This window comes from Nilaparvata lugens, chromosome 2, assembly GCF_014356525.2.
Source record: "Nilaparvata lugens isolate BPH chromosome 2, ASM1435652v1, whole genome shotgun sequence".
In the NCBI taxonomy this organism is placed as follows: Eukaryota; Metazoa; Arthropoda; class Insecta; order Hemiptera; family Delphacidae; genus Nilaparvata; species Nilaparvata lugens.
This window is the reverse complement of record NC_052505.1, coordinates 6322786-6339389: the sequence shown is the minus strand read 5'-3', so window position 1 is coordinate 6339389 and position 16604 is coordinate 6322786. Positions and strand designations below refer to the sequence as shown.

General features: G+C 35.7%; 1 protein-coding gene across 11 annotated transcripts in view; it reads right to left on the bottom strand.

Moving 5' to 3' along the window:
* Window positions 1-12945, bottom strand: part of LOC111057893 (protein grainyhead) — a 222536-nt gene extending 209591 nt beyond the window's left edge. For all 11 annotated transcript variants that reach the window (XM_039420401.1, XM_039420409.1, XM_039420403.1 and 8 more), the window contains exon 1: window positions 12807-12945. The gene's annotated coding sequence lies outside the window, so the exon portion shown is untranslated. The remainder of the gene's footprint in view (window positions 1-12806) is intronic.
* Between the last annotated feature and the right edge of the window lie 3659 nt (window positions 12946-16604).

Genomic DNA, 16604 nt, shown 5'->3' with positions numbered 1-16604 from the left:
AATTTATCACCTGACGCTAGTGTTCACGCACATCTCAAGTCTACTATATTCAAAGATCCAAGCCAGCTGGTGACAGGACAATAACGCTGGAGACACACGAAGTCTGCTATCTCTTCATAGTGAAGATTTAATAGAATCAACAGTTGCCAACAGTTAGCAATTGAAATAATAACATTTCCTCGAATTTCGAGCTTATTTTCAATTTTAGGAGAAAATGTTACTGAACATTAATTGTAGAGATTTTCATGCCCAATCTTTTCCACTTGGAATTTTTTGTTTGAATTGTATCTGAACTGAAGCCTGGTAATTGGGAATCTAAAATCAAACTTTGCATTGATGGGACAGAGCTCCTGAAATTTTTACAGATATGGGACTTGTGGCAGTTGATAGAGCTTATCGATGAATATTCTAGGTATAACTTTAATCAAAATCGTTGGAGCCGTTTTCGAGAAAATCGCGAAAAACACTGTTTTTGACAAAATTTCCGCCATTTTAGCCGCCATCTTGAATCGCATTTGATCGAAATCGTTCGTGTCGGATCCTTATAGTGTAAGGACCTTAAGTTCCAAGTTTCAAGTCATTCCGTTAATTGGGAGATGAGATATCGTGTACACAGACGCACATACACTCATACACACACACACACACCACACACACACACACACACACACACACACACACACACACACACACACACACACACACACAGACCAATACCCAAAAACCACTTTTTTGGACTCAGGGGACCTTGAAACGTATAGAAATTTGGAAATTGGGTATCTTAATTTTTTTCGGAAAGCAATACTCCCCTTACCTACGGTAATAGGGCAAGGAAAGTAAAAAAGAACCTCAGCTAATCTTAAAAAGTTTTTGTGTGTGCTTCATTTATAAAGTGATGTAAATAATTGTCTCTATGAACTCTCACTTGAATGGAGAAATAATCACGTTATAGGTTGGGGGTGAACAAACAACTGTTATGAATGTTGAGGTATGATCTGACAGGTGTGAGATGTGAAGGTGTTGAACTGATGTGATTCTAGAGGTTGTTGGATACGGCATAAGCAAAAAGGTAAATGAATCAAATACGTGATAATGGAATCAATAAACAATATTACAATATATTATATTCAATAAGGTATCGTGTATGGAATTTATATGAAATGAAACTTGACTGTTGTTTTTAAATTATTCAAACAGTGAGAAATATTCATAAAGGAGCATTCCATTACCCATTCATGTAGTCACATTTACCGTAAATCAAGTGGGGAAATATTATTACACGTCAAGATTATATTGCTGCTTAACATTTGAAAACAACATCCGCTGAGTCTGTTAAAACTTTGTAACATATTTTTCCGTCAATTCATAAGATTGGCCACTGATGATCCTGTGATATGAATACGATGGAGGAACGGAGTTGGCTGGAAACACGACCGTGATACGCGAGCTCAGAGTGTTGCGCGCATGTTATGCAACAAGTGTCCTTCCTTTCTACTGCCGAAAAAGTGGGTCGGACATTCAGGAAAGGACATTTCGAATTTTTTTTTCAACTTTAGGAAGGCGCGTCAACTTGATAAGTCGCGTTCAACTCGACGAATCGGTTGTCATCTCAAAAGTGAAAATATTGAACTCGAAGACGATTGGAAAAGTGGCAAATTCGGATGGCAGTAAATATCCCTCCACTGAGCGAGCCGAAAGGTCAATCTGATAAGTCTGGAGCTGCAACAGCCACAAGTAGAAGTGGGCTGAATGGAAAAAATATGCCAATTATCTGCTATTATAACTTACGACACTGACTGAATCTCTATTGTAGCTTTCAGAAGGAGAGCAGCTATGATAATTATTTGTGTAGATCGATAAGCTGAGGCGATTCTCAAACTTATCAATACATTTACACTCTCTTGCTAGGGTACAGAGCACTTGGATATTTCGAATAAGAGAGTTGACGTTAACAGGAGAAGTGCAAAGCTTGAGGAAACCAAAAATATTGAATCGTATATAAGCAGAAGAAATGGAAGACTCAGTATTGTAATAATAGTGTTCAATTCCAAATCCATCTCTTCAACGGAGACTACATTTCAGTATATCCTAATTTATAATGATTGTGATGAAAAGTAAAGACTGGAAGATAACAACTCCAACTCCAAAAAGTATTCACAAAGAAGCAACCATTCAATTTGAACCATCAACTTCAATAAGCCTACTATGCTTCAAGATGTATTCCAAAAACCCACTATGCTTCAAGATCTATTCCAAGAACTTACAAATCAAGAAATACACAGCTCCACATGATTTGAAGTCAGTGAGTATAGAATGTAAGAATGTATAGAATATTACTTTAAATACTCTCTGAAGCATGATAACGATTAACTAAACAGTTTTGTTTTTGTGAATAGGAAAGTCAAATACAGCATGTTTAGCGTGGGCAGACATGGTCAAGCCATTGTGTGAGGTCTTTACGTCTTATTGCTGGTTTCTATGAGGTCACCCATACCGCAGCAAGTGTGTGTCTCAGTGAGTGTGAGAGAGAGAGTGAGAAAGTCATTGGATGATGAAGAAATAGCGAGGAAAAGATTGAAAGAGAGAGAGGGAGTGAGAGGTACTTGACCACGCCGGATGTATCGGTTCCGTTTCTATCTACCCAATCGCTGTTCGATAGATAAATAATTAAAAGACATCGGAAGGGACTCTGGTTGGTAGTTTACCGATGTACCGATCAGTGAAAGTAGCTGGTAGAAGCGCACAAGTAGATAGTGAGATAGCCGCGGGATGATAAAGAAGATAGAGAGAGACAGAGTGATGGAGTGGAAAAGGGTGAAAATGAAAAGTCTCATAGTGAGAAGGTAGGAGCCACTGAGGGTTTCCATCCCGACTCCTCAGGCCACGGCACGACGGACTAACGACTGATTGTTTCAGAAGCAATCCGATTTTTAGGCTAGGATATTATTTGGAGGGATCGTAGCCTATGTATAACGGTTCCTAGCATGTTGTGATCGAAGCTAGCTGGCTCTAATGATGGCAATTATACCTCTAGGTTCTACAGAGGTGTATAGTGTTCGGGCTAATCTATTCACTATATAACTGTAGAGATACTCTCCAACACTTGGGTCGATAAGATACTCTTAAAATCGCTGTCCACCGACTATAGTAATCAAGCATATTGTAGAAGACCTTTGCATCAGTCTTTAGTATGTTAAGGGATATACTTCTGTCAACTTGATAATATGAACTAATTTGTTCAGAAAGGTTCTGCATTCTTTTTCTAAATTATTTTTACTGTAGGAAATAGAATTCATTTGTTTATTTATCATTATTTATTCAATTTCACCCTTGTACAAAAAAATTAATGCAGACTGAACACTGAAGGCGATAGGTAGAGAGAGCAAGCTCGTTAAAGCTGGGGTTTCGTTTATGCGTAAATGCCGTCGCCGACCAAGACAGGGTGAGGATCTCAGATTGGGTAGATTTCAATTTGTCTAAATAACCTAAAATATGATGTTTAATTATGTTTAAATGGGGGATCTTGAGTTTATACTTTTTTATATTTTCAAATGGCAATATCTTGATATTATTAGAAATATTTTTATTCTTGAATAATAAACATAAACAATGAAAAGTTATTTGATAAGCTGTTTTAGCACACTTGAAGTTTGGACAATATGAATGTGAACAATGCTTGCCGTCGTCGACTGCGGAGATTTACGCACAAACTAAAATGCACCTTTAACCTAGCAAAACATTTATTTTATATAAATATAGTATTGCAATTGTCATTTACTGAAATCGCAGTTTGAGTCTTTCAATATAAAATCTGGAATCACTCAGGCTCAGAAAATCACATAATTCAAATATAGGAAAGTGTATTTGTCACTGAGGTAGAGCTGACTGCAATATAATACAGTAGAAGAAGTCTAGATAATATATTACAGAATATATGATAAGAAATGACGATAGTTTCTGATTTGTTTTTTCAATAATGGGGAAATACAGATCAATCAATCAAAATATAGTGAATTCCTTGAATGATTCAATACAACTGAGTGAATAATAAAATACTAATAATTGGTGCCCACTGAACCGATACAGTAATCAACTTAAATGAGAATGCTACGTCCGTAATTTGTTAATAATTATTATTTGAAGTAATATTGAACCGATCTACTGTGAAGGAGAAATAACGATTTATTCCACTTAGTTGGCTGTATGTTTTCAGGATAAGAATACTATTTCAATTTGCAATCAATTGAACAGTGCTCAAATAAATACACAACAAATAATTTCTATGGTCTTATCATTTGTTATTTCTTGTTTGTAAGTGCAAAAAATTCTAATTCATTCCCTACTTGCAAGAACCACTGAATAATTCAGATGAGCATGAGAATTTGAATAGCAATATATGTTAGTATTTAAACTGAACTGCATTGTACCGTATTCATACTTGCAGCCCACTACCAGCTCTACGTGTAATCTACACACAATCTATCTTCACGAACATAGATAGCTTCTATATAATTATAGTTATTGTATATTCTTGACAGCAGAATTGAAAAATATTTGGTGAAAACTTTCACAGCAATTAGAAAGTGACAGTTTGAGACATAACACTGTTGGAAGCGACAACGAATATGCATGCACTTAGAAGATCGAGAAGGCAGTATAGTGTCAGACTGGCAATTCAATATTACTGTATAATTACAGAATTCGGATCAGTATCATACCAAATTACTGTTGCACGAACACTCACGTGGTAATTTAATATTCTTGTGGCAATCTAGCAACTCTATCTATTAGCACAGATCTAACATATTAAATAGATTGCTAGATTAACTATTTACAGATCTAACCCGTTTACTTAGTCTATGCTTTTAGTTTCGGTCTAGGATGTATAGTATCAATTCATCAGTCGGAGTAAGAGTTTAGCCCCGAATCAAAAGAGTATTGCAATGTGACTAGTATCACATGCAAATCCCCCTGGAAATTTCCCTCATGAATTTTGTCTCAAAGAAAGAACTACCGTAGAGTGAGGATCACAAGGTTTAATATTGCTTTTTAATTGCTACTTTGCAAACCATTCTGAGATACATGTCTTATGCATAGGGGGAAGCTTCTGCTTCTATAACTTGAGAATTGTGAGCAGGACAGAATATGGTACAAAACATTAGTACTGTAGTACTATTCAACTACAAGTTCCCTGGAAATCCCATTCTCCATACAACAAAGATCTCCAGCTCCCAACAACAAAGTAGTCTGGCAAAACTATAATAATTCTGACATTTTATTGATACGCACTGCATGAGAATTATACTATTTCGTTGTTGCACGAAGTATACAATTAGCATGAAAATGCTTCAATATAGTTACAAAAATCTCAAATGAATCCATTACCATAACCAAATGTATGTTGAAGTGTATGCATAAGCATAGGGGAGGAACCAATAACGTTAGTTTATACCTCCATTACCAAGTTTACAACACATCCGTGGAAGATCTTTGTGTTATAGAGTTTGGCAAAGTTTCAAAACAGATTATTGCAAATTATTCCAACACTTGGAGAAAAACAGAGGAGGATATTGATAGCATATCCCAGGAGACTGTTTGAAATAACATGACATTAGAAACATTCACTTTCATGGATGTCAGAGGAATTCATTTGTGCAGACTATTGACGCTCAAGATAGAACCAGGAATCACAAGTATCAAATATCACACAACTAATGCAACGGATTGTAAAACATGCTGTAACTGAATACTTGGATAATAGTGTATTCGATGAGAATAATTGCACTTGGTAATACAAGAAGAAAATGAACAAGAATATCCCCTATAAAATCCGAGTCAATATTGTACATTTTCAAATACATTTTGTACATTTATCAAATATAAACAAACATAATACTCACTCACAATACACACCACTACTGATAAGTTTCAACCAACACAAACTCCATTACATGGTTTGCCATAGTGAAGTAGGTGTATTTCCATATCATTTTTCGTGTCATTTATTATGTAGTAATAACTATTTTTCTGTAAAATTTTTATTGCAGGGATTAAACAATTTTTTTCAATTATTTATTCTATAATTCATTTGAATGACTGATTTAGAGAAAATTAGAGTTGGAAGAGGTGGAATTTGAAATTCAGATTACAAGGGAATGATGTCAAAGTAGGAAATCTCATATTCTTCATTCAAACTAGTTATCTATTCATAAATAGAGAATGCATTATTACCATTTATATTCGTTACATAATCTGTAATCTTCATGAGGTAGTATCATTAGTATCAATTAGGAGCAATGTACTTAGAATACATTGTTTATTTGGTACATTGCTTGTGATTATTTAGGAAGATCCTCATCTTTTATTTCTTATCGAAAAATCAGTTCACTCATAATTTTTCAAACAGCAATACGTTTTGGCTACAATAAATCACTTATTCTCATTGCAAGCTGAAAAGTTTCCCAGTCATCCACACTGTGACTTTTAGAAGAATTTCCTAATTTGCATTTTCAAATCCAGTGATGCTTCTCAATTTCAAAGAGTGAGCTAGAGGGGAGATGGTTCCAGCGGTTATTAACCTTTAATAGAAGAAACAGATCCAAGGACTTAAATCACAATAAAGACGCCTACGATCAGCACAGTTTCATTGCCATACTGCCAGCACAGGAATACTCTTGAATTTGTATCTACATTACAATATAGTTATATTCGTGCAGTGCGCTCGAGCCAAAGGTGGTCTTCGAGCTCCATCGATAATCCCCATCTCTGCACCAGCCACCAACTAACTTACTTCTCTTATTTTTCTCTGTTCCTTCCCTTCCTCATCATTCTCTTTCAAAATATTCCTTTCCTTTTCTCGCACACATACAACAATTCCTATGCAGTGTGTACACTTCAATTATGAGAAAAAGCCTCTTTTGTAAAGAAAAAACCTCTTGAGAGTGTCCTTGCATTGTTGGTAATGCTCAACAATTCACTTTTTCAACTATCAAGTATTACTTTAACATTCCGAGATATGCTATGGAAATTTACTATATATACGCATATAATTGAGCAATACTGAAACTATTTGATGCACTTTTTGTAATTTCAAGCGATATTGTTCATCAATATTGAAATATTGAATATTGTTGACCAATACTGTAACTATTTGATGCACTTTTTTGTAATTTCAAGCGATATTGTTCATCAATATTAAAATATTGAATATTGTTCATAAATATATGTGTTTGTGATTCACCTTCCTTTCTCAACCAATATCGGAAAACATGAGTGAAGTTGGTAACTCAACTTGATAGAGGTACAATGTTTTCGACAGTGTAGAAAATGTTCAGAGGATAAATCTTCATGAAAATGTTTCTCTTCCCACTACACAGTAATCAATGAATTACTGAAGTTTAGGAATCACAGAAGAGGGAGTAAACTAAACAATATAATTTGTAGTTTGCGTTATTTTTTCTAGGTAAACAGATATATAGATAAATGCCTTTTGATTTACACTTTACAATAATAATAGTGATGTGGGCGGAGTTGAGGCAACAAGAGACCCCACTTGAATAAGGAGATTGAACAATTGGATTCATCACTAGTCACTTGAAAATTTGAGAGAATCAAAGAGCTAAGGGCGCTGGAAATAAATTTTTGATGAGCAGTGAAAAATACTGAAGTTGGCAAGGCAGGTACTTGAAAAAACTCAAAAAGTATTGAAATTGGACTGTAACCAGCACCAAATGTGTAAAGTACAATTTGTATTATTATGTACTATATTTGTATGTTTATACAATTTATTATTATTAATATTATATCAATTTAAATATTTCAAAAATATCTATAAAGTAAGTACAATACCCCAATATATGCTAAAATTAGCTTCATGGGGATGCCACAAAATCTTAATAACAATATTATGGATATCTAAATTAATTCTCTCAGTTTATACTATTGTTATTATTATATTATGGAGATCTAAATAGATTCTTAGTACTTATGTGATAAATAAAAGATATTCTTATTTCATGATTACTCTAATTCGTAAATTGTCATATTATGTCAAGGGAGAAAAATTTGACACAATTTTTTTTGTGAAAAAATTATTATATGTGGTGACTGGGTGCATTTAATAAAAAAATACTGTATGAGTTGACGGGGTCATCAACAAAAATAAAATATTAGTTTTAGTAGGATGAAAAGTAGGAGGAACAAGGCACGATTGAAGCTGAAAGTAACGAGTATCGCAATGAGAACAAGGCGAAAAACTAAAGATGGACGAGTCATGATAATGGAAAAAGAAGTGAATGATGATGGAGAAGAAGGAAAAGTGTGTGGCAGTTTAATTTGGCAGAATCTAACTTACTGGCACCGTTACTTTCCACAACTATCCGCCGGAATGGACACCGTTTTAATGCTAGATTGCAATTGCGAATATTACAGACAGACATACTGCTGTACTCTAGTAGGCAGTTCCTCGACGGCTAAATACTCGTATGTTGTTTTCATCTATCAGACTTATTACTGAAAGGAGAACTACCAACGAATAGCTCCGAATAGCAATGAAGACTCAGTTTAGTAATAATGCTGCATTAAATTTAGGGGCTGCAAAGTTTTCATTTACGATTTCAAGTCCAAATGTATTAAAAGAATAATCACGATATACAGTAGATGAATTAAACGTCCAAGTTTATTAAATAAATATCAGAAAGAAAAAATATATACAGTAGCTGAATTTAGTTCAATAATCAAAATAAACTCATAATGAAAATGTTTTTCTCATGATATACAGTAGATGAATTGAACTTCCAAGTTTATTAAATAAATATCAGAAAGAAAAAATATATACAGTAGCTGAATTTAGTTCAATAATCAAAATAAACTCATAATGAAAATGTTTTTCTCATCAGAGAGAAGATGTAGGCCTAATACTTATCTCTTGATAGTTATAGGCCTATATCTGGTTTTATCTTCTTATCATTACCTAGTTCGATAATGATGATAATATTAACAGCGATAGTGATAGAAATAGTACCGGTAACTTAGTTGATTATTGTTATTCGAGATTATTGTCATATCTATTACAGTGCTATTAATGTTTTATTCTTGCATTAGAATCATAATCTACTGGTGTTTTATTGCAGAATGGTTGTTTTTCAACTACATTGATTTGAAATCATTTAAAATTATCATCACCCATCAAAGTACTTGAGAATGGGCTACACGGCTACAGAAAAAAAATAAACATCCATTTTGTTTTGGTACTAAACCAAGAAAACTTTTCGAAGTTTGGAATTATCTAATTATTTGTAATTGATTTAATTAATTTTAGCAGTATTTTTCAATTTAAAAATGATTTTTGTGTGTTTTGAATTGTAAATTGGAGTGTGTATATTGGAAAATGTTGAAGTGACACATAAGCTACATTTGGACTGTTGTATAAATTAGAATTGGAACCGTTTTGGGCGTAAGCCTGGGGTACTCTTCTGAAAGTTGTGTAATTAGGAATGATTGAATAAATAAATGAATATATTATATTATTTGTCAATGATTAAATAATAAATTTTCATGATTGAGAAATTAGTTTCAATTCTCACAGTTTTCAGTTTTTTTATCAACTATATTTACATTACTTCTCCAATGCTTGAATCATGGCTCTATATGTTTGAAAATTGTCTCAGCTATAAATAACGTTTGTGACTTGTGAGAAAAGAGACAGGAAATGTCGGCCAACCAGTGTTTTTCACTGTTGACTGGCTGCTAGCCACAGAGTTGCGTGGTCTGTCAAGCTTTTCCTCAGCAAAGAGCTTCACTTGGGTGCTCCAAACCAAACAGGTGTACCAGAGAACAAACAAGGTGACTTGGGGAAAGAACAAACAGCGAATGGAACACAGGAATGCACACAGGCACACACACACACCTAAACAGTACATTATTTTTGAAATACATATATAGAGGACACAGCGAAGAAACAGACATGGCTGTACATGCATTGACCATCCACCACTCCAGTCACAGAGCCTATAGTGTAACCTTCCATATACTAAACACATACACATAATATATTCTCTATATACCTATATTATTGCTATTCTCACTGTTGCTTATGAGTCAAGCGTGACGCTTTGACCTTTCACATCGGAACCGTTATCTCAATGGAATGGATAGAGATTCAAATAATAAGACGCCAAGAATTGGCGTGCAATATTTAAGAGCTTTGAATTTTTTCACGATGAAAATGGAATCTTTGTACTGAAATTATCATGGAAAAGAATGTACAAAACTGTGGTAAATTAAGATGTAGTATCGTATTTTTTTGGGTGTTGAATTTAGTGAGATGTGATTCTCAACAGAGCAATAAAAAATATATAATAAGTGAGTCAGAAAAGGGAAATTAGTCAAGAGGGATTTAAAAATCAAACTTCATTTAAAAGAATATAATCTCTTATCTTATCCATTTTTCTACAAACGAGTGGATGAAAAGCTATGACTTATGTGCTGACAATTTACTGAATATTGTTCAATGGTGGGTGGAAATATCATCCACTATGACAATGCATAATCAGGCTAGAAATATCTTTCAAATTTCATGTTATGTTGTTGAAAATCACAAAGAACAAGAGTTCACGATTCCTAGGAAATTATTTAAAATTGATTTGAAGATTTCCAGATTGTTATAATAGCGCAATATAATACCAGTATAGTTGTTGATGCATGGCATGATTAATATAAAATGTTTGCTAATGGCCTGAAAAACTACTACAGCTATAATAGCTTGATTAGTTGGTGGAACGAAAGCACTTGGCTTTACAAGGCCAAGTTGTAGGCCTACTTGTTCTTTGCATTTCTCATCAGTTATGTAAATAAAAAGGCATGTATAAACTGGCGTGGCTAAGTATGTGAGAAGAGTGAATAGCTTCACTTTAGGATTGTCAATATAATATAAAAATAATGAATCTTTAACACTATCAGAAATGAAGTATAGTCTACGTTTAATGCACTGCTATCACAGTTTGTTGTAAAATACCGATAGGAACAGAGAGTGTTGATAGAATTTAGGAAGGAACACTACAGTCAGCCTCATGTAATTATTGACAAAAATAGTTTATGGTCAAGGTCAAGTAATGTGGAAGAATTACTATCTGCCAATAATATTCTAGAAACAATTTCATGGGAGCTTGTACATTATTGATATCATAACGCTCATATTATTCAAGGGTCAATCTCTAGCTTTTGGCTGGCTCAGTACACACATATAGTTGCAAGGTTTACTCATCTTTCGTCATCATTCTCAAGCCTGAAGCTTGAGAGGGCATCAAATCCAGCAGGAATAATTGGAAATAAGAAATAAATATGTCTGATAGTATGCATGAACTATCAACAACCTAATTGACCTCATCATTCTCAAAAGTATAAAACAAAATTCAATAGAAGTTGTCAAATAATGAGATACAAAACTCATAACTAAAAGGCAAATGATTCATCATCTATTGGCAAAGGCAATACGGAACTGAACCGATATCAACTATAATAATTATTATCAAAAGATAATTATTTCAGAGATACCGTAATGTGATACGAATTGAAAATGATAGTGATGTTTCATTCTCCATAGTCAATTAAATAGCTATATCAAATTGAATATATCAATAATTAAATGATACAACATAATATAACTCAATATATAGACTATCAAAACACTAGCCTATATAATAAATTCTGTCTTGGAAATGAGGATATAAAATACAATTCATAGAAACCAAGTTGAATGTTTTCTCAAAGTCAAATTGTTATTTCAGCAATCTCTAGTATTGAATAATTTGTGTAAACATTATTATCGAAAACAATGTTCTACATTATGAAAGTCCAAACATGGCACATTCTACTAAGCATATAATAAGTTGACCACAAGTTAAAAATAACCAAGTATTTAATGTAGGAATGCTAATAACAAAACAACCTATTGTTGAGTTCCTAGTATATTCTGACTAGCATAAGCCTATAGAATGTTGGAAATTTACACAATTAGACTATTCTAGACAACGTGACTATCGAGGCAGACAGACAACGGGGTAAGAGGAGCCAACTCCAACTCCAACACCCAGACATGAACCAAGGCTGCGTTGAAAGGCACTCAAGGCCACTTTCTATAGACATTGGAACTGGAAGGGCATCCGACCTAACCTATCTTCTCAAGTAGCGTCGCCACTAATTATTGGCCGTCTGCACTGCGGTGGTTCTGTATTGTGCACTGCACTGCACTGAAGAAGAGCAAGTGCACTACTTGGAAGGTTGTTGGAGTGCGCGGGTCTCAAACAAGTAGTAGTAGTCTAGTAGTACAGTATTTGGAGACCGGTTCTCTACTAGCGGGAGGGGGGTGGGGGGATGCAACAACAATAATAATTCTTCCATTCATTCATTCATAAAGTCGCAGCGTAAAAGTAACCGGGCCGGTGGCAGCAGGTGTAGGGGGGGAAGGGGTTGGAGGGACGAGGTGGCGTTTTGTAAACATAGACAAAAAGTGCTCTAGCCGCACGCAGTCGCAGCAGGTGTGGGTGTTGTCGCGATGACGGCCGCGGACCTGTTTTCGACGTGGGTACTGTTTTGAGTGTAATTTGCGACGGCGTGAGGAGTGAGCGAGTGAGCGGACCCTGTTTTGTGCGGCGCGCGAGGACTCCGGGACTGGTCGGTCTGGAATAACCAGAACAACCGCCTGGTGGCTGCTGCTGCTGCTATAAGAGCGTGTTCGCGACCCGCTGCCTGCCTAGTGTCATCGCCGACCACCACTGGGTGCAGTGCATGGCATGGCATTCACTCACCTGATCGTGCTCTGCTCGTCCTGGGAGTCACCTGTGCTGTGCAGCTCCTGCGCTGCTCAAGGGAACGGTCACAACAACGCCAGCGAAACCAAGACCAACCGACAACAACGTACTTCTCTCCCGCATTCTAGACTCGACTGTCGGCTCGGGGAGTCAGCTTGGCCGGCCGCCGCCGCGTTCCAATATGGCCGCCTGTTCCCCCACTCCACCCCCTCAACGTCTCCTTACCACTATCAGTCCTTCTCTCTCACTCCGTCTTCGTCGAGGCCATAGACATACCTTCGGGCATCTCACCTGGTCTTCCTTTTTTCCTTCTTCACAGCTCTCTCACTCACACAAATACCTTCTACTCTACCTGCTGCGTTTTTGTTTTTTCATTATTATTATTATTACTCCTCTATCCAGAGAGAGACCCGTCCCGCCTTCTCCTCTTCTTCACCTTCTTCCCCTCGCCGTCCACCTTAACACCACACCTTACATCTTTTCTCTCATTACCTGTATTCCTTCGTCTCTCTTCTAACCACCTATCTATACATTTGCCTTCTCTTTCTCTATCTTTTCTACATCATCAACAACAGCATCCTACACAGACGTTCGTAAATAAAACCGCACCGCGTTTCATCTCATCCAACTCTCCAACCTAACCCTCTTCTTCTTATTCTTCTCTTTTTCTTATTATTTGTCCTCCTCTTCCTCATACTGCGCTGCGCTGCTCTCCCGCTCTCATCTCGCTTCACATTTTTTTATTATTTCTCCACCTATTCTCCCCGCTCAACCCGCTCCCCTTCACAGTTCCACAAACAAAGAGATCTCTTTCGCCAATACAATAAAGTCCTCAATTGAACCGAAAAACAATTGGGAATTTCGCAGTTTTCAATTTTTCAACAATGCCTGACGGTTTACAGTATTATCAATGCCAAATTAAAACTAACACTCAAGTTTTTGATGAGGAAAGTGATTTCCTGCACTCTATACCTATACCACAAGTCACAAACATCAAACCAGGAATCTCAACTTCTCATTACATTCTTGCAAAAAATGAGTTCATGGCACATCCTTATGATTTAAAAACATGTCATTTCATCAGCTGCAGTTTCCTGCTGCATTTCATCAGCTGCACAGAGATAATTACTGTTTACTGTATTCTGAAAATGAACTTAGGCATACAATTCCATTATTCACACTGCAATCCAATAATGATTTACAAAGTAATATTGTGAATGTAAATTACTAGCTTCCTAAGTTTAATAACATTGGCTCAACTTTATTTTTAATCCAAAATATTATTTGGATTTTATTAGTTGAACTGAAAAGATCTCATCTAACATGATACAAATGTTCCAATTGAACTATACTTCTTTCCAGGATGAAGATTTGATTTCTAGAAGGTTTTAGGTTATGACTGTCGGATATAACCGTTGACTACCGCTTTGTAGACAAGGAAATACCATTAACTTTATGCTCTCTACAACAGATCGTAAAACCAAGAAGTACGGTATACGATCAACAGTATTGACAGGAACTTCACATCAATTTGAAGATATATACTGTTACAAAACTGAAACTGTTTTTTTTTTTTTGTGATTCTGGATCATGGTACTATGTTCACGTTTATCAAAACCAAACTTACGTAAACCAAATGGGTTATCATTACCCATGATCAATAGAGTTGTTGAATGAATTTTTGAAAAATTATCGACCTCGATTTAAAGCTTGAACAATAAAGGAAATATCGTATTAAAAAGAAGGGCTTATTGGCATTTAGAAGTTTATTAAAAAACAATGGTTGTCACTTATTATTGTACAAGATTCTTCGATGACTTATCCACTAAACGCTAATCACTGATCTATAATTCATTGGGTGACACTATACAGCTTCACAGTTGTCTGTTCATGTTTCCATTGCTTAAATTCAATAAGATAAAAAGGCACAAAACAAGTGCATTTTACAGAATAGCTTATAAACTAACTTAGTAGATAAACTGGTTATAAACTAATAATGCACTAGAAATGCATACACTAGATTGTTTCATGAAACAACACCAGAACGCATCCAAGTGCAACTCCAAGACAGCTGTCAGTTTGACATTAATTTGCCGGATTTTATAAGAAGTTCAAATTAATAACTATAATTGAACAAAAATCGAAAGTTAAATGCTGTGTATCACCTCGAAGACTTCGACTACTGCAAAGAGGGTGAACAGCTGGAAGGAAATTCGATCAGATCTAATAATTATCCAGTAGCAGAAGTTTTCGGGGTGGCTTACAGCACTTAACTTTGGATTTTCGTTTAAATAAAATTATTCATTCATTAGCATTTGAACAAATGCAATTTCTTATCACAGTTCTCCTTTCTTTCTTTATTGGATCAATATTATCCTCTATCAGAGGCCGGTACTCTAGCGATGTATACTGGTGGTAATCTGGTACAGCATCATTTTTTCGATAGAACTCGATTCCTTCATTTGTTGTTTTACTTAATCATGCACCTGAAAAGCAATGCATATTTTGAAAATAATCACTGAAAATAATAACAAACAAATACTAATAATCCACACAGCAGGAGGCCTATCTGATAATTTTGGAAGTGGCCCTGCATCCTCACCAAGTTTTTATCATGCTTATGTTTTTTTTATAGAGTAATAATTATTCCACATGTCATATAAAATAATAATTAACAATCATGACAGTTTTCTAAGCTTGAATTCAAAACCTATCTTTACAATTATCAACATATCCACCTTAATAAATTCTAATCATCAGAGATGACATGAAATTTCAGAAATACGAGCGAATAAAACTATCATTACAAAAAAAAATGAAAACATAGTGCATTTATTTCAAATCCATACCACGTTTAAGCAATCATGGCAGATTTTAGAACACAGCAATCATAATACGTCCGTCCATCAATCATAACAGATTTTAAGCTTCATCTCAGACCTCTGATTAGATATCTCAAAACCCTTCGTGGGTGGATGCAAAAGTGATAAGCAGATGATAAGGTGTGGAGTCGACGATAATCAAGAGGAATTTCCGTCACAAGCACAGATTAGGAGATAGTGGGAGTTTGCACCTGTAATGTGTTAACCTGCAAGGTGACGGTGATGGCCTCATTGAAGGTCGCCCCATTTCGTCTACGGTACACCGTAGAGTAGAGATAAAGATAAACCAGTATGCCAGCTGTTGCTAACAATGAATCAGAGGTTAGTTACTACAATGATGTGTGACGTAGACAAGAACCAGTAGTGCACTGAACTGTTGCACATTGCACGTTGCACGGTGCATTTCGATTGGGACTTGTCTGTCTCTCCACAATGGGAAACCGGTTCCCCATGTTTTCTGGTGCACTCGAAAGGGGGTGGCTTGTCTACCGCCACTTCCACACTCCAATATTCTTCTAGTATTCTGATTGACTACTACCGCCTATCACTAATTACCCACACACCGGTCCCATTTTACTTCACCATTGATAAAATTCAGAACTTGTTCGGGTGGGAGGAGGACCATGTGAAAAAATTGAAACAGGCTCTCGCAACCTGTTATGTTATTGTTTTGATGCGACAGGTGGGGTGGGAGTATTGACCCTAAACTCAGCTGTTTCTAGGCATTTGGATACGTGAATCAATATAAATGAACAGCTCCACAGCCATCTCTAGTTGAATGTTTTGACGTTAGAGAATTGTAACGTTGGATAGCAGTTGGACATGTGTTGTACACATGATCAGCCCAAGTTGAAAGCAGTGAAACGCAGGTTCAAAAGACCTCTCAGGAGCTCGAACATGCATTTCAATACTC